The 27,294-nt window shown below is 41.4% G+C and overlaps 1 long non-coding RNA gene across 2 annotated transcripts; it reads left to right on the plus strand.

The window, feature by feature from the left end:
• The first annotated feature begins 385 nt into the window (after positions 1–385).
• LOC113747492 (uncharacterized) lies at positions 386–27,060 on the plus strand. Of its 2 annotated transcripts, none has more exons than XR_003463658.1 (2): positions 386–1,321; positions 25,915–27,060. It is a non-coding gene; the product is annotated as an uncharacterized LOC113747492 (long non-coding RNA). The 2 variants fall into 2 exon arrangements; XR_003463659.1 differs by lacking the exon at positions 386–1,321 and adding an exon at positions 23,481–24,181.
• Positions 27,061–27,294: the final 234 nt, after the last annotated feature.

Here is a 27,294-nt window from a genome sequence, read left to right on the forward strand (position 1 = left end):
ACGCCTGGCTCTGCCCCCTGTTCGATCCAGACACCTCTCGTCGTGTTTCCCGTTGATGTAACACTCAAAAACCTCCTGAAGACCTCCAGCTCTTCAGAGAGTCTCCAACACTACCAACAACTTCTTCTCCTTTGGGCTTTTCCCTTCAGGGGTCGCCACAGCGAATCAGTTGCCTCCATCTAACCCTGTCTTCTGCATCCTCTTCTCTCACACCAGCTACCTTCATGTCCTCTTTTACTGCATCCATAAACCTCCTCTTTGGTCTTCCTCTTCAAAACTCAGCATCCTTCTACCAATATATTCACTATCTCTCCTTTGGACATGTCTGAACCATCTCAGTCTGGCCTCTCTGACTTTATCTCCAAAACCTCTAACACATGCTGTCCCTCTGATGTACTCATTCCTGATCCTTTCCATCTTGGTCACTCCCAAAGAGAACCTCAACTAGACATGCTAAATCCTAAAAGTACTTATTGCTGCATGTCATAGTCGCACTGTACCTTGATTGTTTCCCTTTTTTTGTAAGTCACTTTGGATCAAAGCTTCCGCTAAAAATGTAAATGTGAGTCCTATGAAAAATAGTGTAACAATATCTTAATCAAAAGCTTGGGAGCCACTAAAGTTATAGCGTACAATTTGTGCTTCCAGAAGTTTGTGCAAAAGTCAGACCCTGGCAGATCTGTTGTGTACTTGTCTGAGCACAGATGTCTGTTGAGATGTTTTTGCTGAAACCACAAAGGGATGTTTATTCAGAGGTTCTTTTATCTGTCTACATGTCTTGTCTATACAGGGAATGAAATTATTATAAATCTTACAATATTTTAAGAAGATTTCTGATATTGCACGTCACCTGGGCAGCTTGAATTGTATATTATTACATATTATATTTGATTTACCAAATTTTTATGAACATGTGTGAACATTGGCTGCTGTGAGACGGGCATTACGTGTAATTTCTTTGCTCAAGCAGAAGTTGTTCTAACTGCCTGCGCTCTCTCTCTCAGCACACAGTGTACTCTGACGCAGGTCATTGACCCTGCATTAGGTCATTGGAGGCTTTCCATGTTTTGTTTCACAGAGGAAAGAACAGTTTAGTAACAAGGAAAGCATTGAGTCTGAAAAAAGGGGAGTGATGTTCCCAGCAAGATTCTCATCTTATAATAGACGGGACGGAAGTAGCAGGATAAATACTGTGCCCTGCAGTGTTTACATGACACTCCTGGCTTCAGTTCAGTTAACTCCTCACCTGATCATGACTTGACATGCAAGTATTTGTCTTCTTCGTTTCTCCTTTTGTGGTCTTCATTAATTCAGCTTGCAGGTGAGAATGAAAGTGAAAGGGCAAAATAAAAAGAAGAGCAAATAAGACTTCTTAACTCACAGGTGCAAAAGGTACAAATGATCCGTCTGTTCACTCACAGACAAAAAGAGAAAGAGCTTCTGTTGAATGTAAAATGTAAGTGAAAGCTCCAGAAAAAACTGGATCTTGACGTAAGATTTCTGTTTGTTTGTAGTTTTGCAACTCTGTGTGTTAAAGTGTGAAGTAACTGACTTACTGTCAGGTTTCTATAGTAACCTGATTTCCTAAAAGTGACAAGAAAGGGGGCGTGTCTGGATCAACTTGTTAAGGGGTAAAAAGTTTCCCCTGTTGCCCAGTATCATGCAATGCAAGACCCCATGAGGGCCTGATGTCCTAGGGCTGTTGCCCAACTTGCCCAGTTGGCAATTCAGGCTTAGCAAAGGGAGTTAAAGAGTCCCTACTGCTGTTATTTTTCTGCTGAAGAAACCTGATTTCTTGGAAACGTTAAAGCTTAAAATAGTTTATTACAGTATAGTGGCAGCGGTGTGGTGGCGCAAAAACAAACATCACCATTTGCACAAGCTAAAATGAAAACTTAAGTCTAGACAAGGTGAACAGCAGACTGAAGCTTGACTCTGTAACTACTCCTGTCCTGTTTTCTTATTACAACCTCGGGCACATAGGCGTCACCCAGATTTTTCCTGTCGCCCCGGCTGATGGTCATAATAGCAATAATTCTCTGCTTTGAGTGGTTTGTCACGAAGGAAGATGGCAGTGTTTTTATTTTATTTTGTACCTTCAATAAGGGAACAGAGGCAGACTCACAACAGAGAGTGTCTAATATAACCCTACAATTCTGTGGTTTATCAGCAGAGCTATAGTCTAGACCACCTTTGTCGAGTCCAAGACCAGGACTAGTTGAGACCGAATTAAGGCTGAGTCCTATGAGGTTCAAGTCTATGTCAAGTCTGAGTTCAAAGAGCTTTGAGTCAAGTCAAAACTGAGTACAGAGAGTCAAGTCAGAGTGAGAAAGGAAAGAAACCTCTTCAAGACCACTTACTTGCCCGTTTTATAATTTTTGTGACTCTTGAGACGGTATATCTTCTATTTCAAGATGATTGATCAAGTGCAGTGAAACACCATTGTAGGATCACGTTAGGCCATATTCTTTACTTTAGTGTGGCTATTTCACTTCATATCATACTGACCACTCCCTAAAGATGAAACCGCATGTAACCCCAACCCAAGAAGGGTGTTGTACTGTATTCATGATGCTCAAAAAGAAACCGTAGTGTAACCGCAATGTCACATTAGGCAATGCTTTTTACTCAAGCACGGAGAGGACCTCTAACTAAAAGTGAAACGAAACTGAAGTTCAATTTGACGTGTTCATTGACTCAGAAAGAAAACATTTATTTCTTGACTCGGTTGAGACCCCCTTTGGCAAAGTCTGAGAAAAGCATGAGTGCAATAACCAATGAATCCAAGCCAAAACTCGAGTTCTGAAGCAGTGTTTATCAGTGAAGTGTACACAGACAGAGCGATATCCACATTATGAAATGTCAGTACTGACTGCACAGCATTATTATTAACTATGATGAACTGGCCGTGGATCATTCAGGTCTTCTACGTCATCCTGAGCAGTTCTCGTGCATTATGTCCTTGTTGTTGAATGTGTAGTTGTCATGACTGCTTTGATGTAGGATATAAATTATCCTTGTTGCTTTATTTGAATATTAAAACAAAAACATCAATGTAATGTAACATTTAGTGTGAATTCATATCATGAGTAGGTCCATCAGCAACGACTTTGAAACCAAATCGTGAAAGGCACTTTGAGTACTTGGCTGTTTGCAACTTTAATTCATGGAATTGTCATTGTATTATTGGTTTTGAAGATTTTCCATAATACAATGGCAAATTTCCATCATGTAGACCTTGTAATAATGGTAGCAGGTATCTGATATGACTCTAGATTTTGGTTTGAGACATTTGAGTGGCTGGAATATTCATGTAGATTACATGGCAATTCAAACGCAAGCTCTTCCTTCTTTCACATCCTTCCATCCTTGTTTAGCGATCACATGCAAGAAATAATTCTTTATTTAACCTACATTTTCAGAAAAAGAGAACAGAGTCTCTAAAAGTCGCCAACAGTCCTGCTCAGGCCAAACACTCTGACCCAAAAAAAATAGAATTTCAAAGCCTCAAACCTTTCACGTCAAAGGTTTGCCCACTGTGGTTGAGGTAAAATAAAAGTCCTGACGAGCATGGAACCACAGGTTTGACAGTAACTAGGTTAATGCATTGCCAGTAAATGGGTTATGATTTTGTGCCTTAATCCAATTTCTCTCAACAACCGGGCTTCTTCAGCACATGTAAAGGTACCAATGAGCTCATTCAACCTTCAAAGTTGATTGAAAAACAGAAATCTAAAACCTGCAGACAACCAAAGTAAGGATTCCTGTTCCAACCTTTCCGACACATTGTGTCCTTTTGTTGACGACATGCTTGTTGGGGAAATACGAAACCATGAAACTGGGTGACAAACATGTGAGAAGTAGGTCACCCATTTCCTTGTCAGTCACTGAACCGACATGAACTGTGACAGATTATGTATATGTACTTGCTTTGGAGCCTGTGCGTCGTGTTTGCAGAAGCATCGTGACTTCGCTGTAAGGCGTCTCTTTCCATTGACCTTTGCTATTCGGGGGTCAAACTGTGGCAGGCCCGGGCTTGTCTGAACTCAGTTCTCCAAGGTGTGATGTTGTTGTGTCTGGATAAACCCTCAGGTGGGTGGAGGGTCAGATGGTCAGTGTTAGTTACAGCTTGTTTGCCCCCTTTCACCTTTTGTTCGGAGAGCTTTGCCGAGCATTGATGCTGGTTTGTTGATGTCTACAGCCTCCGACATTTCACACAACAATCTGTTGAGCTCAAGGGTCAAAAGCCATTGAACCCAAGCTGAATGGGAAGCATTGTTTCTTAAAAAAAACAACAACAGTGCTGCTGATAGTCATCCGTTATGTGGTCATTTTGGAGAAGCTCAGCATGCGGCTCCACGTAATTCATATGACCGATTATCACTTCGCCATTGCCAACTCGGAGTCATGCATCTTTGGATCACGTGTTTTAGCCACGATGCTGGCTGAATGGGTGAGTGTGTTGAAATCCTGGATTTAGCTGGAGGGTGACACGAGAAGATATGATCTCATCACCAGCAGGATAATTATACCCCCTCGTCTTCCCTCATCTGAAGCTGGGATCAGCACTTGGTCAGCAAAAAAGAAACGCAGACCCTTGTGAAATGAATCATGGGGATCAAAAAGTCACTATTCAGGCAAAACCACAAATTCTTAGATGGTAAGGCAAAAGTGCTGGTGGGGGAACAAACATGATGACTCATACCCCAATAATTCGGCTAAAATGACTAATCAGACCAAGCTGGTCGAGACTCTTCTAGTCTGTGTAGTTACTGATCAAAGTTGGGAGATAAAGGACTTTGTCCAGGCACTGTAGTAGCAAGCATAAGCATGCCAGCTTCACTTTGTAACATGGACACAGCATTTTTAATCTGCTGTCTGAATATAGTAGTATAGTATAGTCTGAATAAGTTTTTTGGAGTCAGGTAAGCCTTCAGATTCAAGGATCTTCCTGTATTGTACTTCATTATCTCATTAGTACCTGAAGCTACAGTCAGTGCAGACCCCTGCCTTATTTTAACACAGGGCTGTTTGTTGGTCTGGAACAAGGCTAGTGTAAAATATTCATGGTTCTTCATATGAAGTGGAAAGAAAAGCAGGAATGTGTCTTTAGTTCCTATGTGTACTTACCTCGTACCATGAATTCCTGATACTGTTTTTCTATATGTTTAAATGGAAAAACTTTTTTGCTTAACCACAGATAGTAAATGTTAAATGCACAGTGTAATTGCATAAAAATAATGACATCATGTGCCTTAACTTATGAGACTTACAGACTTAACAAATGAAACAAACAAGTGCTTTTTCTCCTTGTGTCTTCTTGTCTTAATGTTACTCCACCCTTTGTGCGAAGCAATAACATTACTCAAAACGATACTCAATCAAATAACCTCTCATGATTCTTTCTTCTCTCTTATTTCTAAAGTGATGTTGATCATTTCAGAATGGAAAGCAGCCCCACCTTTGCTACAGCAGTACATACAATAATACCACTTGGAAACGCTAATGTTAAGTGTACTCCGAATCGAGATGTCAGTAACGGTAAGAGACATTGGCTTTTTGACTCAATAACACACTGTTTCTCCATCCACAATTTGAGTTGGATTTTTTCCCCTTTTCTTACACCATCTATTCATTATTTCGGTATAGTCACATGAGAATCTGTGGGTATTTCTCATTATTTCGGTATAGTCACATGAGAATCTGTGGGTATTTCCTTACCACTGTAGACAGGAAAACCAAAACTAAACCCAAAGAAAACAAATAACAAATGGTACAAAAAACAGCATAGAAGTTTCTAATTATATGGCAATATAGTGTAGACAAGTTTGACTTGTTGCACATACAAATTTGCTGTGCGGGTGATTTAGCAAAAGGTAGGCTAATGTTATTCACAGCAGCAGTGCCCGAGGGAAGATCTCACAAACACATATACAATATTAAGGTCAAGTCTTATTTAACCTATAAATCCTTTTTCTCTGTACCTGCTGATGTCTAGTTATTCAAGAGTTTGCTTAGCTGCTTCATTCATTACATCTAAGTGGGACAAACTGTGTTAATAGATTAGCTCGATCTCGTTAACCTGACCCGTTGACAGTCACACGAAGTTCAAGAAGGGATTTTCACGTTAGGCATCACTTTGTTTTTAGCACATAGTGTGACTGCTCTTTGGCGTAGATAGAAAATGTTGATATTTCCAGGGCTACACCGAGCATCAGACACAGTCAACACGGAAAATGACATTCATTTAACGTGTGGTGTGATCACACCTACGGTTTGTTTTCTTTGATCCAAACTAGAGTTGAAAAGTTGACTTGTTCCTACTTGTGTTTTTCAGTTCACACTCAGAAACCACATGGAAATAAATCTCTGTAAACAAAAGACTCAATAATCTGTTTTTGTTTTTTTAAATGCGATTTCATACATCACGTAGCCAACCACATTTGCTCACTGGCGTAATGTAACCTTTTAAATGCATTGTGTTTATTCTCTCCATCTCCATTTTTACATTGATTGTACTGTACTTGTATTGTAGAGGCCAAGTCACTAGACTCGAGCTAAGATAAGAGTGGCCTTCAGAGATCTGGTAAACTCCATGGCGAATTTCACGGCGTGTAGAAGAGTCCCAGTAGTTGCTCTCCACTCCATGGAGAAATCGCAGCTGTTCTTGTCGGACAACTATTTAACTATGTAGCCTGCTTACTCATGGTAGAAGCACATAGCAAGTTAACAAACTCTGGTGGGCAAAACGATCCATTGGTGGAGCGCAATTGCTATGAACCAGTGTGGAGAACGGGTCCTACTGGGCAATGTCACGAAAAGCCATGCCCAGTAGGATTCAGGGGTAATGTAAGTAAAAGGCACGTTCTGGCAGCACTAGAACCAAATCCACAGAATCCCTGTTGTTATTTCATGAGAACACATGTAGGTCGTGTTACTTTTTAACTAGTATCCTAACTGTACCCTTCTTCTTGCAACGGTGTAGTTTTTTTTTACAGCTGGTGAGAATTGCATTTGGACTGTTGAGACATGTTATGGTTCTTTTAGGTACTTTCTTAAAACCATTTTCTGCAACGTTTATAGTAATACACAGGCGCACCCGGGAGCTCCCCAGTTAAACCACAGTCTGTTGGAGGAATCTGATGGGCTGTCCCAGATACAAGTACATTTCACCAAACCGACACTAGCTCAGCGCAGGCTGTTCAACAACGTGTGGGTGTAATCTGCAGACCATAAAAATGACCTGTTGTCAGAATATTAGGTGTTGTCCTGGCTTTGATAAATGTTTTACTAAGCAGATGAAATGACTGTTTACAGTGTGTGGTTCCCCTTTCGCCTGCCTCAGACCGTACCAACAAATCTATAAAATACGTTAATTAGGGGCTTTTCTATACGCCTTGCTATTGTTTTGTCTCTCCGTGCTTTTCTGTGAATTTGGGTCATGGCTGAAGTCTTTCATCCTCCCCCATGGATGACGATAGGGGGGGATTACAGCACAGACAAAATAAGCGCTCAGCTGATAACCAAAGACACAAAGAGGCCTGCCAGCTCCAGCCTGACGCCTTCGTGTTACCAGAAAGAAAAGCTGTTGGTTAAAGTGTTGATCCCCGTGTTGTTAGTCTGTCATTTCACGGAGACAAAGAAAAGGTTGTGTTACAAAAAGATAATAACCTCAAAGTCTGCCATGAATCTGATGGATTTTCAGAATTATACTAAATATTGTGTGACATTTCATACAGTTAGTCACTGGCCTAATCCAGTATTTTATTATCTAAATCCTGCTCTGCTAGAATTCAATCAAAGTCCCTTAAAACCAGCAAAGAGGTTTAGTCTAACAAAGGGTCCAATGGACAGCCAACATGCTGTTTTTGTAAGTTCCTTTGAGCAACATCTTAAAGGATAAGTCATCTTTACTTTTCTTATTGTCAACAAAGCTCATGAACGGAACAAAACCAACAATTATTTGATCCCACAAACCCTCACCTGTGCAGCCAAAGCCTGAGCTCAGCCTCCGCTGTACCACAGTGCTTCATTGTTGCATTAAAAAATAAAGAGTCACACTGTTGCATTGGGTGACATGTTCCTTTACGACCATGAACACACTGTTACTCACTCTATTATGAAATGGGAATTAATCAGGTAACAGTGGTGATTAAGACTGAAATAACACTCCATGACTGTCCCATGACGATGAGCAACAAAGGAGTCTTCAAGAGTCATTATGAATGTTCTCTATCATATTAAGGCAAACGCCTTTGTTTGAGATGTCGTCAACTTGACAACATTAACCTGCCTGATTTCCAACCTTAAAGAAAATCATTTATCTTTATGTGTTAACATTACAATATATTATGTGGTTTGGTTGATAAGTCATAAAGATGTCATTAAATGTTCTTTGTCATGTCAGACTCATGCACACTCCCTTCAAGTGCTGCCATTAATCCACAACAGCTGAAAATAACCTCCAACAAATGCTAACGGTGTTACTATGATCCATTTTTAAAGATGTATAGCTGCAGCAGAAACCAGTGAGTATTTATGGATTGACTAACACATTGTTGATTGTGATGTTTTATGGGATTTGTAGGCAAAAAGAAAAATATATTCTGTACACATTGTACACCTGATGTTACATTAGCCAAATGCTGGAGTTGAATAGAAAAGTAATTTCGCGGATGGACTCTAACCTCTGTTTTAATAACCGCTCTGCAATAACAACAGTAATTTATTGGTTCATTGTGTCAAATTTTAATTGAATCGAAAAGGAGTTAATGATTCATATTTCCCCATGATACTTACCGTACAAACACTGAGAAAATTACCAGACTTCCTTTAATTTTATGATGAATTCTGTGAAGTGCTTATATTTAACACACAGCAGGTGTGATTAACTGGTGCCCCCCCCGCCCTGGGACAAACATAGAAAACCGTTGGCTTGAATCTGATATAGGGAATTTTTTTTATTTGTCTAAATGAAGCGGAAGTTCATCAAGTGTGTTTGTCATATCAACAGGGCGTGTGGGGATCAAACTCCCTGAGAAATGGCTGCGTGGGCGTTGAAGATAAGGCAGTTATGATGGATCGGTATCAGATAACTAATTGGATCACTGATATGCTTCTTGGTGTTTTGGGCTCTGTTGTCTTAGCTTTCCAAAAATATCAGTTTTCTAACGAAGGCCTCTGTCTGATGGGAAAACCAGTCCTAATGTACAAAAGTTCATTATGCAGTAGATTTGATGTGACATAATAGCACCTGCGTGTTTTCAAAAGCACCAGAAGCACTTGACTAGTTTATGTAACTTGTGTGCATAATGAACAGTAATGAAAGTCCCTGCCAGCTGCCAAGTACTATCCGGTGTACAGTATCATGAAATGTGCATATATACATGCATGCCCATGTTTGCCATGGGCCATATACAGTGTCATCTGATCTGAGTCTGTTTGTGCAGGAGCTGTTTGCATTTCAGTGTTTACTTACAGCGAGCGAAGGTGCGTCCGTCCGTCTTTAGAGACACATCACAAGTGTTTCCTCAAGCTGCTGCACACATGATTCTTATTTAATAATTCAGGACATCGGGTGCATTGAGTTGATTTAGCATCATCACTAATGCACTTACTCAATGTTCCCAGAGTTCATGTCTCCATCTTGTATGAGGAAGCAGGAAGTCAAAGAAAAAATGAAAAAAGCCTCGTTAGCCGGGTGATGGAGAACATGTTTGGCACCCACGTGTTATTTTTTAGACTCTTCTAGGGGAAAATGGAAAGATCGGAATGATTTTCCGCATGACTAACATAACTGGTTCTTATCACAAGTGTCACAAGTTGCAGCAGTGGAATGGAAAACAGGAAAAAAAAGGTTCCACATTTAAACTTCAGACTATGTAATTGATTTTTAAACTTGTTTTGTTCTTTAATTCGTTTTTAGCTCGCTACTTGCATGATTCAATTCTTCAAACCGACACAATAACCTTTGAGAACGAGGTGGAAACACCTTCAGAATGGTGGTCTGTGACGCTCACATGACCTGTTGTGTTTTGTTTCATCACTTTTTATGTTTGCATGAGTCAAAAACTTCACATAGCAACAACAACACAAGACATAGCAGCCAGCTAATATCACTGACTTAGGCCAGTAAGCTGAGCCTGGCGTCTGTCTTTCAGCCTTTTTATTTCTGGTCAGTCCCCGATTTACTCTGGCTCCAGTTGCCCACCCAGCGGACCTTAAAACACCCCGCCCGGCGCTCTGAGCTCAGTCTAGGCGGCCTGGCTAATGAACGGAGCTAACATTAGCTAACAGTGGCTACAGTTGGCACACAGTGTTGATTTTAAAGGGATAGTTTGACATTTTGGGAAATATACTTGTTCACTGACTGGAGCCAGGAGGCGCTTAGCTTAGCATAAAGCAGGGGTCCCCAAACTTTTTTCGGTGCGGGCCACATCAACTTGCCTTTCTGTAATGGGGAGCCGGGGTCAGTCTATAACCGGAAATGATATCAGTCCCACCAGGATTTCACAGGCCTTTTTTTAAATAGTTGCAGCCTAAATCCCTGATGTTGCATGAAGTTTTCAAAAAAATTTGTGGTGAAAGTTGCTTTTTACATTTTTGTTGCGATTTTGTTATGGGAGGAAGTGAAAGTTGCGATAAGTTGTGATTCGACAGTCGCGGAGAGGGCGCAGCGAAGTCCACAGCCCCGGGAAGTGATGAGGTCCGGGCAGGAGGGCGCTGTAAAGCTCGCAGCCGGAGCCGTGAGCCACCTTCACCCCCAAGCCTTTCCAAGTCGACCCAGAGCCGGTCGCGGCGCACCGCCACGGAGGAAACGTGCCCGGTGGAGGCCAGCCAGCGCCGGGGAGAGGTCCCCCGAGTTGAATCCCCCGGGCAGACTGCACGGAAGTTGATCACGCGCAAAGTCACGTCGGAATATACCATTGTGTGAGGGGATGAAAATTAGCTAGTACTGTAAATAGTTCATAAATAAGGTAGATTTTAATTAGAATGCCAAGCTTAATCATTAAGTGTGGATATTTTATAATAGGAAAATGCAATTTAGAAAAATAGGCCATGTTTAGAGGGATTGTTTGGGATCGTTAAGTGGGCCACTCCAATTGTTTAGGCGGGCCGGATGTGGCCCGCGGGCCGTAGTTTGGAGACCCCTGGCATAAAGACTGAAAGCAGTGGGAAACAGAGCCTGGCCCTGTCCAAAGTTGATACAGCCATAAAAACTCACTAAAATTCCAAGTATACAGGTATATTGTTTGCTTAATCTCTCATTTTAATTACCACAAGGTGTGTTTTTATGAGGGGTTATATATCTATCACTATTTCTTGGCAGTGACTTCTTCATGACTCTCACCATGAGATTGAAAATGCATCCATTTGTTGTTTTTACACCTTATGAATAAAGTGTTAGTGAGCTTTAGAGGTTCTGGTAGGTGTGTTCTGTCAGGGTTTCCATCTTTATACGAAGCTAAGCTAAGTTAACCACCCGCTGACTCCACCATAAAAAACGAGCCTCGAGTTTGTAACGGTGGTTACACGGGAGGCACGAACTGGTGCTGTAGCTTCACCGCCAACATCACAGAGGCACCTTCAAAGGGGCAGCTGATACACTGTACAAACGCTGCCTGCTGATTTTGCTCTTTTAATATTTGATGGCAGAAACGAGGCAGCGAAACTCAACCCCAGCGGAGTCGCCTCAGGGGCTGCAAGCTAATACTGTCATAACATTTGTTTTATCTGGGAACGTTGGTGGGTTTTTTGAGAAAGTTTTACTCAGTCTGACAGAGTCATAGGTAGTAAATAAACTCCTACCTGACACCAACACAGGAAACTGAGTATTTACTGGTTAAAGTGCAATGCATGGCGGAAACGGGCTATAAACAACAACCTCCCACTCATGACTACACGTGAGTAAATAGACTGTTCCCCCCAAACAGACACACACACACACACACACACACAGAAAGACTGAAATTCAAGGACACAGGAAGAGAATATCACACCTCATTAAAGAGTGATGTCGTTCCTCCATTCTGCTCAGCTGTTTTAACATTTTACGACGAGAAACAAGTGTTCAAATCCCACGATGCAAACTATTTAGCATCTAGATACCCAACTATAGGATTGTGGGATGATGTTTCTGATCCAACATGTCTATTTTATGTGAGTGTACACAATACAGTTTGACCTCAGTTGTTGCTGACTGCATGCATATCTCTGATAACTGTTTGATAGCTTATCTGACCTCTGTGAGAGACAAACTGCTGCTGCTGTGCCTGCGTTTGATGTCGAATGTGCTGCACGCTGCATTTTCAGCCGCTCTGAATGAACACCACGCTTCCTGTAAGCCCAACTTAAATCCCTCCGCACAGGGACTGCTGATACTTGTCACCGCTTGTCTTCCTGCTTTAATTTTGATGAGCAGATGAGCCGATTAGAGCTGGAACACATTCCTGCATGAGCTAATGTGAAACCGAAACAATCCAGAAAGAATTCCCGGTTTATTGTGCGTCATTTATTGATTCGGATTACCGTGGACTTACCCAAGAAAAGTGAGGTTTTCAGGGAATCACCACTAATGTTTGGACAATGGGACAGATTATCATTAACCAAGTTATTTCGAGGTAAAACTGAAAATAAATCAAGCAATAACCCAACAGCAAGTACACTAGGCCAAAGTTAAAGGTATAGTTTGGGTTATTTGTAGAGGGATTGGATGAACTTCTTACCCATAGTCAGTGTGTTACCTACAGTGGATGGCCGTTGGCAAACCCCCATTTTGGAGAAGCGGACACAGTATGGAAGCTGCAGCCACCTAAAAAACAAACATCAGTCTAAGTGTAGGCTGTATTTTTAATAACTTCACTGCTTCATGTTGCTGGCAGACAACCCTTTCCATCAAGAAATGGTAGCGTTTATATCGAACTGCTCCATTCATTGACAAAATCTGTCATTTGTACCAGTCCATCCATCTTCCATAACCGCTTATCCTTATCCAGGGTACTGGAGCCAATCTCGGCTGACATTGGTTCATCACGGGACAATTTAGCGTCACCTATTAACCTGCACGTCTTTGGACTGTGGGACACGCAGACAGGCCCCAGCCGGGTGGAGGATTCGAACCAGGAACCGTCTTGCTGTGACACGACATTGCTAACCACTAAGATATGTTTGTATCGATACCGCCGTCCACAACAGTGCATTTCTAAGCTTCCCTGCTGATCCACCTGTCTGCTTCTCCAAACCGCCGTCTACTGTAGGTAACAGACTGACTATTGATAAGTTTCTCATGCAACCCCACTTCAAAGAAGCCAAACTATTCCTTTAATACATCCGTGGTGAAGTGTGACGAATAGTTTGAGTAATAATTTTACAGTTCTTCTTTGTATTCTCTTCTCCTGGTGAACGTGGTGGTTTGTTTGTCTGATTGTCTGACTGTGTGTCTGAGCAGTCAAGTTAGTGAATATAACTGTTTTGTTATTGATGGACACAAAACTGCAGAACCAGAATTATCCCATAGAGCTGAAATGAAGTGGTTTGCATGCTTGTGTTTTTGTGCTGTAAACCTGTGTCGTGTCCTTTGTCCTGTCCTCTCTGTGCCCTTTCTTTTCTTAAATTCTCTCCCATGTTCATACAGCTATTAATCTTGGTCTTGTTGACATCGGCTCATTTTACTCTGCAGCAACATGAGCTGATGTTGTGTATCATTTGAACCGTATCTGCAGACGAGGACAAAGATCTTTTCTGACCAATGAAATGTCCAAAGTTCATCAGCCCGTCGAGGAGAATGGCTTTTGTTTTATGTGACATATTTTGTGATCAACTCTCCATTGATTACGGTTTGTTGGTCAACAAAAACTCTGCCTCCAGCCAAAACATCCCGGTTTCACAGTGCGACTTGAGGAAATAGGTGTGAACTGACACTTCATCAGGTTCTGGCGATGAAACATGATAGGCGTGAGATAGACGGGAAAAAGTGTTCCTGAGGGAACAGTCCCACGTGACGACATGGTGTAACATGCACTGATTAATAATAGAGATAAGTCAGTTCTCAGGCCAGAGACAACATGTGATTCAAGACGCCCACTCAAGGTCAAGGAAAAACTCATGCCTTTATATCCCCACATGTCTATTTCTGTTGTTTTCTTGTTTCCCCTTTCCTTGTCACATTGGTTTATGTACAGAACAGCTTACATGACCTGTTTGTGTTGGCAGAGTTTGCATGAGTTGAACTTCACTGAGCAAACATTTTGTCACATAATCCTTCATTTGCATTGCAGATGCACAATGAAGTTCAAAAGTTTATGGTCAGAATTTTAAACCACCATTGGGCACCTAAACAGAAAGCTTGGAGTTATTGTGACTGGAAAATATTAGAATTTACTTGCAAATAGGCATCAATGTGCATTTAATTCAATGAAATGAACAACAAAATTGTTAGCGTCATCAAATAATTCACTGGAGCCAGAAACTGTTTGGCATTTTGGCGTGTAAATGGACGGTACTGTCAGTCGTTTGGACGATCCGTCACATTGGGCCAGACTGAAATATCGGATATGCAGTCAATCGTGGTCTCCAGAGGATGAATCCAACTACCTCTTGGTGATCTCCTGACTTGACCTGTAATGCTGGTTTAAATGTGTTGTTTTTGAGTGAAATGTCTCAACAACATTTGGATCGATTGCCATCAAATTTTACACACATTCATGTTCCCTTCAGGATGAATCAAGTCACTTTTTGCTACGTGCTCCAATAACAGTTGCCGTTGGGCAGAATACTCTATATATAATTGGTCATATCTTCTTATTTTTAGTTGTTTGTGGTGTTGGTAATGTAGGAATTAAAGTTTGTTGCTGTTTGGAGATATTCTCTGCCTCTTCTAAATATCTGAAATCCAATCCGTGAATGGACAGCTAAGTAGCTGTCCCTGCTGGTGCGATGACAAATGTCAGTGTCATCTGTGTCCTGGACTTCACCTGGCAAGCTCAGGTGGTCACATACATGGGGGGGCCTGAAGTGCACACAAACTGCACTGCATTAGCTCAGTGATCCGAGATGTTGTCAGGCTTCGCTGACGTCCAGCCATGCCCTTGTGAGTCCAGAAAAACAAGAGCTTAGCGCAAAGGAATGCAGAGAGCACTCCAATGGACCCTGAAGGGGCTCCAACGCTTACATAAAGAGAGTTTGAGTTTCAGTTTGCACTCCTCCCCGGTCTTTAAAGTTTGTTCTCTCTTGATCATGCTGGTTTTTCTACTGTATCTTTTATTAAAGAATCACACACAAGTATTAGAGGAAAGCAAACTACTTGAACGAATGACATGAAACACAACTAAACCTGAGGTACAGACCCTGAATCTGTTTAGAGAGCAGGATGTGGTGCAAAAATTATAGAAAAGAAATCAATTTCTTGCAGATGACCTGAGGTAGGAATACAAATGAGTCCTCTTTCTGTGTCTGGAAGAACATTTTCTGCCCCCAGCAGTAAAAACAAACAAACAAAAAGATCATTTATGTGGTTGGTTTGGTAACACTCTGTGCCGAAGCCATGTCTCAAGAATAAGGCATGCGCCTCAGGCTGCCAACATGTAAATACAATGCATTTAAGACGATTTGTTTACTGAATGTAGATCTGTCACTCAGGTTTCAGTCATTTCCTCATCGTGGCCTCGAGTCATATCCAGAAGAGCATGTTTTTCTGACAGCTTTCCTGTCTGACTTTGTGCCTTATCAGCCCCCACAGAAAATTTCCCATCCTTTACCTGCGAAATAAAACCAAACCATCACACCTTCAGTGTTTTGACTGAAAGACTGGCCAGCTTTTGCCTCCCACACAACATCTGACTTAATTAAAGGCTCTGACAGTGGAGTCTGTGGACCGGGGAAATGCACGTCTGAGGCTGTGTTGGCAGTCTGTCCCACATTCTTTCGCTACTCGCCCACGCTCTTAAAGAAACAGTGCTCTCAAGTTTCGTGTATTGCAGCCTTACACTCCTACACAAGTTTCGGTCCTTGACTTTGATGATTAGATCTGTCTTAAATTTATATTCCACCCAAAATGAGTCCCTTTAATATGATACACTGAAACCTAGCTGTTAGAAGGTTTTTTGTCAGGTGTAGTCAGAGATATGACAAGACCTCTGACTGGAATCCTTCAGAATAAAAGCTTAATCTCCACGAATGTCAGCTGAATTAAATAAAAACAAATGAGCGGAGCCACGCTCAGACTCGATGATACGGTGTGTCGTGATCATTCCAGACAGATGCACAGTGTAAACCGTGAATCGCAGGACAAATGCACTGTGAAGCATTCAAACACAATGGTTCGTTTTTGGAGCGTGTCGGTGTCCTCGAATTCCTTTTTGCACTGTGGCTCTTTCTTTGTAAATGGAAAGAACAAAGGGACAAAAAACACACAAACAGAATATGATGAGAATGTGTCAGTTCACTTCTGCATACTGTTTTTAACTGGTAATGCCTGTATCAGTCTAAGGATCCATCAGCTGTTGTTTCATGTAGATTTAGTCTCTGTGGTCAGCAGATATCCCGACATCGATAACAAGTTGAAGCATTAGTCTGGGATCAAGGTAGCTTCAGGTTGCAGTGGCAGGATGAGCTGCAGCATTTTGTATTTTATTTTGAATTTCCCTCAAAGAGGCAGCGAGCTCAAAAACTCGATTTTGACTTTTATTGAAATGACTGTTGGGACAGTCAAAGCTGTTTTCACTGTTACACAGTCTGGAGATTTAAATGGACACTGACGTATCTTATCATGCAATGAGTATAGTTTTGTATAAAGGTCAAACATGACTTGGCCTGGCGTGGTAATAAAGTTTAACTTTACTGCTTCATGTTTCATATGTGGCTTATCGCGGCCAGCCGTGTGGTCGGGCTGTTGCCATGACGCAGACTGACGTTTCCATAGAGCCGCGATGCTGCAGCGCTGCAAGATTTACATTTAACTACAAAACGTCCGTCAGCTGTTCATAATATATGCGTCTGTGTGAGGTGTCCCAGCATGCATTAAGACTTGCTATCTGAGAATGATAAAAAAAAACATATTAGCTCATCTGTATGAACCGATATCTGCATATGAAGACAATAAATTAATTAATGAATTAATAAAAACCTGCTGGAAAATAGTGCCTTGCATGGTCACACACTAAATAGTCTCTAAAAACATCTGAAAACAAGAAATGCAGCAACAGATTTATATTATTATTCCATTTATATTAATGGACTGTCCAGTTTGACAGTTTAATTTGCTGAATAACCATCACGCTGCCTGGAGGAAGACTTGAAAATGACCATAAACTTATGAGAAAACTGTTTACTGAGCTAATAAATCAGTGAGGGGGGGGAAGTAGGGTCATTTCCCCATATGACTCCATGCAAGCAGACCTAATTGTTGCAGCCACTGGAGGATTAGGAAGAATTCAAATTCAAGAGACACAAAAAGTTGGTGTCAGACTCTTCGCTCTGATTTATTTGCCAGGACGAAGCAGATTTGAACAGTGGAGCCCATCCACTCTCTGTCTTTATATAGTGGAGCTTCAGTCAGGTGGTGTTCATGTGAAATGAAACTCTTAAAGATTCCTCAGTTCTAATCTGTGGTGATGTTATTCTGTGTCACTGAACTTTGTCCAGACTTTCTCCCCCCCTCTTCCTCCTCCTCCCCTCGGTATATCTGATTAGCCAGCGATGAAGAATTCAGCCAAATCTCGTCGAGTCAGACAAACACAGGAAACGGCTGACCCTTTAGTTTCATTTGACTGAGCGAAAGAAAAAAAAAAAGCTAACCTGACTCATCTGGCTGAGTTTCATTTCTGTTGCTGTGACACAGAACAAAAATTGAATGAATTTAAACTTCCCACTATTGTCTTCTGTTCCTGTTTTCTGACCTTTGATTGTCATCGTCATGATCATCTGCTTTTCCACAGAACAGCACAGCACTTTGGACGACTTTGTCACGCTGACAAGTTTCCATATTCATCCCTCATTTCACCGATAAACTCCCAAACACTGATGTCATTGACTGCGTGTGTTGCTAGGCTGTTTGCTCTTTTCCTTTTTTTTTTTTTTACCCCTGGCTGTCGATCAGCTGACTGTGTTTGCTTCCTCCTAAAGCAAATTTGCTCCAGCGACGTGTTTGAAAGTCAGCTTCACAAGAGCAGGCTTGTCTTTGGCAAAGTCATATACCTGTAAACACACGTCAGCCCCGCAGTTTCCCCCCTTTCATCTCTGCACGCCAAAAACAGCGCTGCACTCTGCTTTTTGCTTTTAAATTCCAGTTTTGCTTCTTCACTCTGCAGAGAGCTGCACCAGTTCGACTTTTAAGTACAGCGAGCGGAGGGAAGTTTGTGGCTGTGTTTGGGAGGAATGGTTGGAATGAGGATCAGTACACAGGCAAGGCGTCGATTCAAAAGCCAAGAGAGAGAAAAAAAAGTCCTGGGAACATTGAGTACTATACTAATATAACTCATATGAGGGCGTGTGCGGCTGGGACTAATGTAAAGGGGGATTGTGTGTTTGTTTGGAGGCTATTCGAGGGCCTGCATGGTTAAACAGGAAGAGCGAGGGCTTTTTACTTCAGCTGCGATTCATTAAAGCTTTTCAGCCTTGGCCTTTGTCCCTCGCTTTGAATAGCAAGGTAGACTCTGAAGCACTCGCCCTGAAAAAGACAATAGAAAGCCAACAATCAACAGCTGGCAACGCAACTGCCGTTAGCCGTCTCCCTCTCTCGAGTCAAGATCCAACCTGCTCTTCTCATTAGAGTCACCCACAGTTTGGTTTTTCCAGTTTTCCTTTTGTTTTGGGTACACAGGAAGGCGTGTGTGTGTGTGTGTGTGTGTGTGTGTGTGTGTGTGTGTGTGTGTGTGTGTGTGTGTGTGTGTGTGTGTGTGTGTGTGCAGTAACTCATGTGCAATGTGAGGCAACAGCCGGTTTACAGCAGAGCCCCAGTCAATAATATTCCCACGCATTTCTCTGGAAAAGGAGCCTTGTAAGCAAGTCTGCTCCGTCGAGATAAACAAAGTCAGCTGAGGCGGAGTGCAGCTCCGCGCATCGCAGCACGTCAGCCTGCAGTTTAGGCCGTGTTTACTTCCAGGATTAACTTCATCTTCAGCTCAAGACGTTTGAATACATCCACGAAAATATGTAAACTCGGAGTGTGCAGAGGTACACCTGCCGACGGGCTGGGCTTGAGGTGCTTGCACTTTAGTTTAGTGTTTAGTTTGAAGTTCTTTTGCTTTTTGCATGCAGTTCACACAAAAACACTTATGAGGCTTATGTAATACAGCCTTAGTGCAGCAGTGTGTCGTTATTAGTTGTGCCACAGAGACACATCCCATGTAAACTTGCAAACACGTGATTTCATATCAATTTGTGCACAAAGAGGTGAAATTATAGAAAAGCCTGAAACAAGAATACAAATCTGTGCGACAGAACTTCTTTTAGACTTCTTTCCTCTTTTATGAATCATATCACGTTGCCTTGTTGCCCTTTGGAGGATCCTGACCCATCATATAACAATATATCAGTCACAGAGAACAGTTTACTGCTTTACAGTGGTGGGAAGTCATAGCTAATAAAAGTGCTCAGTTAACTGCATGTTTGTTACAAAGAACCATAGTCCTTGGCAGACACTTTAAATGTAAACAGATTAAATATTATTATTATTTACAGATCGTGATAGCCAGCCAGATCTTTTCCATCAAGAAAAGTCTTCGGTGTCGTCCTTCGTGGCCGCCGTTGTCGCTTTCAAACGAACAGTCGCCTTCTCCATGTTTTCACACCCAGGAGGACGTGGACGGATTTCTATGAACCGCTGTGATTGGTCCAGCCTCAAGCGCATAACTTGAAGCCTGGCAAGATGGGTTTGTCGTGTGGTTTCGGGATCTTGCCAGTCCAGCTGTCTCGCAAAGTAAAACCGCCTGTGTTCACACTGGTAAATTTAAGGAAGTAAATCTTTCAGCGCTGATTCTCTGCCCTATCATTTGATTACATGAATTAACCATCAAAGAACAATTGATCTAAAAAGAAACTTTAATTAAATACTAAATTGTTTCCTGGCAATAAAGCAGGTCTAGACCTTTATAATGTTATTTACAGATATCCAACAATTCCCACCACGAGCAAGCAAGAGCAAGCACTTGGTGACAGTGGCAGAAACCTTGAGCAGATCCCTACTTATCTTATATTTAACCGAGTTCATATCATCATATTTCTTTATAAATTAAAATATATTCATGACTTCTTAAGCAATAATTGGAGTTAATGTTAAAAACAAAAGCTTCACATTTTGTTTTAAGTGTTGCTGGACTCTCTCATGACAAATCTCTCAAAGAAAATGATGATGTCTTCATCCCGACGCTCAGAGTGGCAAACCTTTAAGTACCAAGTAAAACAAAGTTTGCTTTTAGGTTTAACTCCCTCTGAACCACAACAGTTTGGAAAAACACTTGCATCACTGCTGACGCTGCTTCACGATGCTCAGCCACTTCTTTCGGAAACATGTTCATGCTGCACTTGTGGGTGAAACTTAATAGCCTTAACCAAAAAAAGTCTCACATCCCACCTCAGCATCGTCTTTTTCTCAGCATGGGGATAAATCGTGCTGAGGAAGCGGTCCGTGCAGGTTTCTTTACGAATGTGCATGTGACTGATGCTAACACAAGGTATTCTCTAGAAGTCTGAATAGGCTGATTTCCAACACTAACACTATCCTGATCTTTTGCAAGACAAGATTTTCTAATTATAATAATGTGGTGGTAGCCATACCAACACGGAGTCAGACTTCAAAGTGCTGACTCACACTTGGCTGCATACCACCCCAATGCATGTCTGAGCTCACAGTTTACAGTTAAGCAAAAAGAGCCACATCGTCAGCAAAGAGTAGAGAATAATGCTGCAGCTCAGTTGTTTTACTCGGCCGCACAGGCTGAGCTCAAACTACTCTAATGATTTCCTCTTGTGCAGCTTCCAGACTGACCCACACACTGAATGTTCCCACGTTAACTCATGAAAGCACCAAGGAAGAGGAACTAGAGGAAATGGTTTCTATCCCAAGTTCAGAAGCTACATGTGTGGTGTGAGCTCTCCAGGGAGCCCGAGAAGCATGACTTAACCATAAAATTAAATTATGCAGAAAACGTGCAGAGTTTTAAAATAAAAGAACAAAATCCCAACTCAAAGGAGGTTATATCATTATGAAAACAGAATTAAAATGAAAGAATGTGTCATTTCAGAGGTAAAACAGTGAGTGTACTGGACTGTTGAAAGATGTTTCGATTTAGGCGCCACAGAAAGTGTTGGGGTGGAGCGCCTGCCTGGTTAGTGGCCCATATCAGCTGGTGCTTTATCGGAAAGTACCTAAATGTTGCGGCAGTTTAAAAAAACCTGTGCACAGAAAACTGCCACCAAGAAGAGATTGTTGACCTACTCTGACCTCGGTTTACTGATAAATTTGACTGAGTGCAACTGAGAGTGTTGCAGCTGTGGCCTGATAGACGGCCTGCTATTATCAAAGGTGTGTCTCTTCCTGTCAAGTCGAAATAAATTCAATAAAAAGAACGAGGCAGGAAAGGGAGTTGAAGGGCTATAAAAAGTGTCTTTGTATTTAGCTTGTTTTGGTTTTCTCGCCATCTTTTGTTGCTTAGCGCTCGTCGCTGTGGGGCCTTCGCAACGGAGTTCCCAAAAGATCCCCTGCAAACTCAAAACAGTTTGTGCACCGTGGTGACGTCCATTTCCTTTGAAACGAAAAAACTGTTGCAGCTAGAAAAATATTAAACAAACCACAACTTACTACTTCCTGTTTATGAGAAGATTTCCCTGAGACAGAGGCACCGTTATCATTTTTGCATCACAATAGTGCCATAGTCCAACATGCCCAGCAGGGTTCTCTTAAGGGAAATCTTAAATGTAAATTAGACACAATGGATGCATCTGCAAGACTTTCATTCGTGGACAGGGGAAGTAAGTAATAGGCTCATGTATGCACCATGTGGGAGGGGGGCAGGGCTGGCATTCAGGTGTGAGGAGCACCAGGTGAGTTGATTGACACAGCTGAAACCGGTTGTCCAATCACTTTTTTCCTTTCTTAATGCAGCAGTGAACTGGACCTGAGCAACAGAAGCCAGGTCGCTGCAGCCGTCGGTCTGAGCTGAACTTTCTGTTTCTATATTTGGAAGCCGTGTGCACAAGATGCTGAGCAGCTGGGAGCACACAAAAGATATTTATTTACTGTATTAAACTGTGCAAATTCTGCAAAGTGCAAACCCACAGTGGCAGCGAAACCTGCCACACAACAACAGCTAGAAAGATTACTAGAGTTCAGTGTAATGAGGTAAAATCAGTGGCTGCAGCTCATAGAAAATATAGATTTATGAGAATATAACACAATAACATGTAAAATATTTCAAACTAACCACTCTGGGTAAATAATAATTTCCCAATGTCCTCCTGAAACATCTAACTTCTGCACGTAATCATTTTAAGTCCTTGTAAGGACCTGCGGACACAAGTCTTTCCTTTGGAAAATAATAATGATGACATCAGCCTTTACTCACTGTGATTAATATCTCCGTTTGTCTCAGGCAGTTTATTTTCTAACTCCCTGCCCGTTGTGTCACTGCAGCTGTCTCTGACAGCTGAGAGAGGATCACTGCTCGGGATGACAACATGTGCTCTAAAATAAAAAAAGGCTTCATGAGTAATTGAGATTGCACAACAAGTTAAAGACCACTTGTGTGAATTATTGGCTGTCATCCCGTGTCCCTTTAACCTATATTTAGACAGGGAAGGGTTTTTGCTGAGTACTTCTGCTTCTGTCTGGTGTTTTCTTCTTTTTTTATATTCACATTTAGCCCACACAGCAAATACAAAAAGCAGCTCCGGTGGGTGAGGAAGTTTGGCATTAATGTGTCTTTTCCGGTTCCAGTTCTCGCACTTAATTTTGGACTGTTTGAAGCATTTTCACCAAAAATAGGTTGGTTTGAAATGCAAAAGTTGGTTGGTTGGTTTCCAAAATAAATAGCAGGTTTTCCTTGACCTGAAGTGACAAATGAGGTGTGTGTCTCAAATTATAAAGGCCCTTGTACAATGACTGTACTTCCACCTTCCACCTAAAACTTGTGGAAATGCAGGTTAATTCGCTAGATAACACCAAAGTTCCAAGAGTCTTGAATGCTAATTCATGTCTTGTTCAAGGGCACCTGGTCAGAAGCTGTTGCATATTAAAGGCGTGATCAATCTCATTGCTCATTGATATAGAACACGTTTCACTAAAAAACCCACAAATGTTGGCACAACAAGAGAAGTCAGTGAGTGAGGAGGTTGGGAATTTGGGAACTCGCACTTAAATTTGGACTGTTTGAAGCAGAAAATAAGTCTGTTTAAACTGCAAAAAGTTGGTTCCCGAAAATAAAAATAGGTTTTTGTTTTTTACCTGAATTGAGAGACAAAGTAAGCCTGTCATATTCTACAGGTCAATGACCGTTGATGATGCATCCTCTGATTATATCATTTACACCTAAAACTGGTGGCAGGTTAAACAAGTTAGTTCACATATCTGGGAATTCCTGGCAAGCACAATCAATCTGATCGCTTCCTATAGACCACATTTCAGTCAAAGTAGTACTGCAAGAAGAAAAGTCAGTAAGTGAGGAGGTTTTGAAGGATTTTGACCAAAAACAAGCAAAAGATGGTTCCCAAAAAAAAGCTTTTTTTTTCTTGACCTGAAGTGAGAAACAATGTTTCTGCAGGTCATTGTACATTGACCATTTTGTGTAAAAGTGTCTTGGTCATGTGCATCTGGTCAGAAGCTGTTGCATATTCGAGACATCCAGGAGTTCTTGGCAAGCAGCATCAATCTTATTGCTTTATACAGACCACGTGCAGAAGAAGAAAAGTTAAGTGATTGTCAAATTTTATGGCAATCAAATATTTGCTGAGATCGCCCATCAAAGTGGTGAACTGGCTGACATTGCCAGATCCATGTCGCTTGCATGGCGTCGGTTGTTTGTTCAAACCTCTAATGCCCGGATATTTGCCTTCCAAGATGGTCATTTAGTCGGATAAGGTGATCATAAAGTCATAAACTCCTCCTGTGACTTGGCCTGAAGACATGGCAGACTTTATGTTGGACTCTGACCAATCATCGCTCGCCATCTTTCAGGAATTGCATGATATAGTAGGTAACAGACTTCACCAACTCGGTCTTTCCTCTTTCACTTTGCTGTGTTTTGCCCTTCATGTATCTCCAGAATGCATCTGAGGAATTTGAGGTATGGCGTCCTCGAAGTCTCTCATAATGAGCACTTGTTTTGTTGAATGACACACCTGCTGTAGCGCAGTTCCAAACCTGAAGTCCTCGAAGCTTCGTCTGAGGGTAGATTTGTATTGTCAAGGTCAACGGTGAGGTCAGGAAGGAAGAAAGTGTTCAGGAGCCTCTGATGTCTTATGCTGTATTATTTATTGACTCTTTGCCAAGCAGAATTAGAGACACTCTCAAAGTTCATCAGAAGTGCCTGAGTTGGTCTCACATTCTGCCCAACTCATCCTGGTGGATCGACTTTAAACCCCAAGATAACACCACAAATACTACACTCCCAGAATTAGTCACAGAGAATGTCTTTACCCATGGAGGTGTTATTGTCAGCATGTTCTAGTCTGGAGACACAGATGTCTGTTTACGCAGATTGGAACGTCAACGACAAACTTTCTATTATGTCTATGAAGGCAGCAACAGGTCTCTGTGACCCTGGACACCACAGTGTTGAGATAGACTGGCACCCAGTCAAAGACAAACAATACATACTGCCGAGGACCTCAAGGCCCACACGTGACCTTGTGTAACATTTTGCAGTAACACCTACAGGAAAATTCAATGCAAAGCTCTGTATATAAATGCATTCATAAGTGTGTCAGCTGTATTGATTGAGGGAAACTATGTATGTACACACTGTATGTCAGTTTGCACATGCATCCATGCACAGAAATGTCAACTCCAAGCTTCTTCTTCTTTTATTTTTTAAGGAAATGTAATGTTTGTCTGTCTGTGTTTGCTTTGATTGCTCGTAGTTCAGTTGTTCTAAGCCTAATGTTGGGATCAATTCTCCATACCAGACTCATTTCTGCACACACCCTTGTTGGAAGAACATTTCAAACATGACCACGCCAAGTGTAATTTGGCTGTAGTCTAACTAAAGCAGCAGCAGAGACAAGAACAGATTAAACAGTGAAGGCGCGATGTGTTGATTTACAACGCCAGGCCGAGAAGCTGACAAAACAAAAGTGTATTTTACATACTGTAAGGAGTGACAGCGGGTCAGGGTTGGTGCTTCAAACCCGGATGTTTACAAGCCTGATCAGCTTGATAACTGATTGGCAGCGGCGCATTTCTTTTTAGTGTGGCTGCACCAAAATGGGTGCCAGTATTTTAAATGAAAACACACCTAACATCTTATCTGCCTGGTCAAAGTGTCGGCGTGGTGAATCATTTCTGTTTTTTTACTGTTTTAAAAACAAACACTATGCATGGCTCCAGTGTGTGATCAGCTTCTGACCAAAACAACTCTCAAAGGAAATAAAATGCACATTAAAAAAAACTTTGAGCATTTAAATAGTGAAACAGTGTTCTGCAGGTGTTCAGTCCATAAGTCAAACTTTATTTCTTTAACACTTTTCATACAAACAAAACATAACACACATTCTGCACACAATAAAATAACCCCAATAAACGCTATCTTATCATTCTGTAGGCAACAGGTTAAAAAAATAAATAAGTAAATGACTAATTATAATAAAAACAGACTAGCTGCAGGGCTGTTCTTCTACAGATGTGGACCACAGTAAACATCGATGCATGATGATGATGATTGTTTGTAATAACAGTTTGTTCTTTGTGTTTCCTGACTTCTGCAGCTGCTGCGACGTAATGTGAGAGTGGAATGAAAAGCTTTTCCCGGAAGGAAGTCATCTCGTCTTGGAAAATACACAAAGACCGTCGACCATCAGCGACCGAACACTGTGCTTCTCTTAACACTCTGCGACGTTCCGCATGTTATTCTTTTCTGGGGTTTTTTTTTGTTAGCGTGCACTTCAGTAATGTTTTATCCTGCCGTGCACTGAGCACCTCCGTTAAATCATTTGTGATTACAGAGTCTCTCACTTATCCTTAGTGGTGTCTAACCATGCAAAGTGTTTTATTTGCTTAGTCTTGAGATATCTGTCTTCAGATTTCAGCCTACATCCCAACATAACGTCCCTGCAAGAGCCAATTAAATGGCTGTTTGTCTTCATCCTCGGCCAGGAGCACAGTGAAACCAAAGTTTCTAGCTGTTCTTTCAAATTTTCTTTATATCTGCCAAAGTAAAGCAAAAACAAACAACAATAAAAAACGCCTTCAGATTGAGCGAGTTGATCTCAGTGAGAAAGAAAAGTCTTGATTCTTGTGGAAAAGAACATCTTCCCGTCTGTCTTTGATTGAAATGATCGGTGAACTAAACGAGCTGTTTGCATGGATGAGTTGTCTCCTCCTCCATCCTGCTTCAGGCTTCATAATCAGTTCACCATCATGTGTCTTTGTTATGAACAGGAGGCACCACACAGTAAGTCAATATTGGACTTTTAATGTGAAACAGTATCCTGATTACTCTGAATAGTTCCTACTGATTAAATAGTTCCTCTGAAACTTGACAGCGGTTGAGTTTTGGATGCCGTGAGCTGCAAAAAAACCCAGAAAAAATTAAGTTTTAAAGACGGATATTTATAAAACTGAAACTCTCAGCGTGGTTCAATCTGATTAGTTTTAGGTAGGAGGCCAACAAAATTAGCTTTTATTCATTTCCCCCCACACCTGCAAGACTTTCCAAGACGAATGCGGAAACTGAATTTCCGTGACGCGTTTTATTGTTTTACACACTGTTCAGCCAGCTCCTCATATCCGAATGCAAATGTTCTTTTTTTCATGCACAACTGATAAGTCAGTGGTTATTTCCTTCATGCACAGTACATTGTGGTACAGATTGTGCTTAAGGCTATGTGAATAAAACATTACATTGTAACATTTTCAATGTTAAATGAGCTTTATAGTTTAAAAAAATGGATTGAAGGGAGATTCTTGACTTCGTTTCCTCAAAATTGTGAATTTTTTTATCTGAAATTCTCAATTTGGGTTATAATTTTATTGCACTTGTTGACAACAAATGTCTAATTGTTCTTTAAAGGTGCAGTGTGTAAGATTTGGGGCCTTTATTTTCAGAAAAAGGCAGACATGGAATATAATATTCATAACTATGTTTC

This window comes from Larimichthys crocea, chromosome XIII (genome assembly GCF_000972845.2).
Source record: "Larimichthys crocea isolate SSNF chromosome XIII, L_crocea_2.0, whole genome shotgun sequence".
NCBI classification, from domain to species: Eukaryota; Metazoa; Chordata; class Actinopteri; family Sciaenidae; genus Larimichthys; species Larimichthys crocea.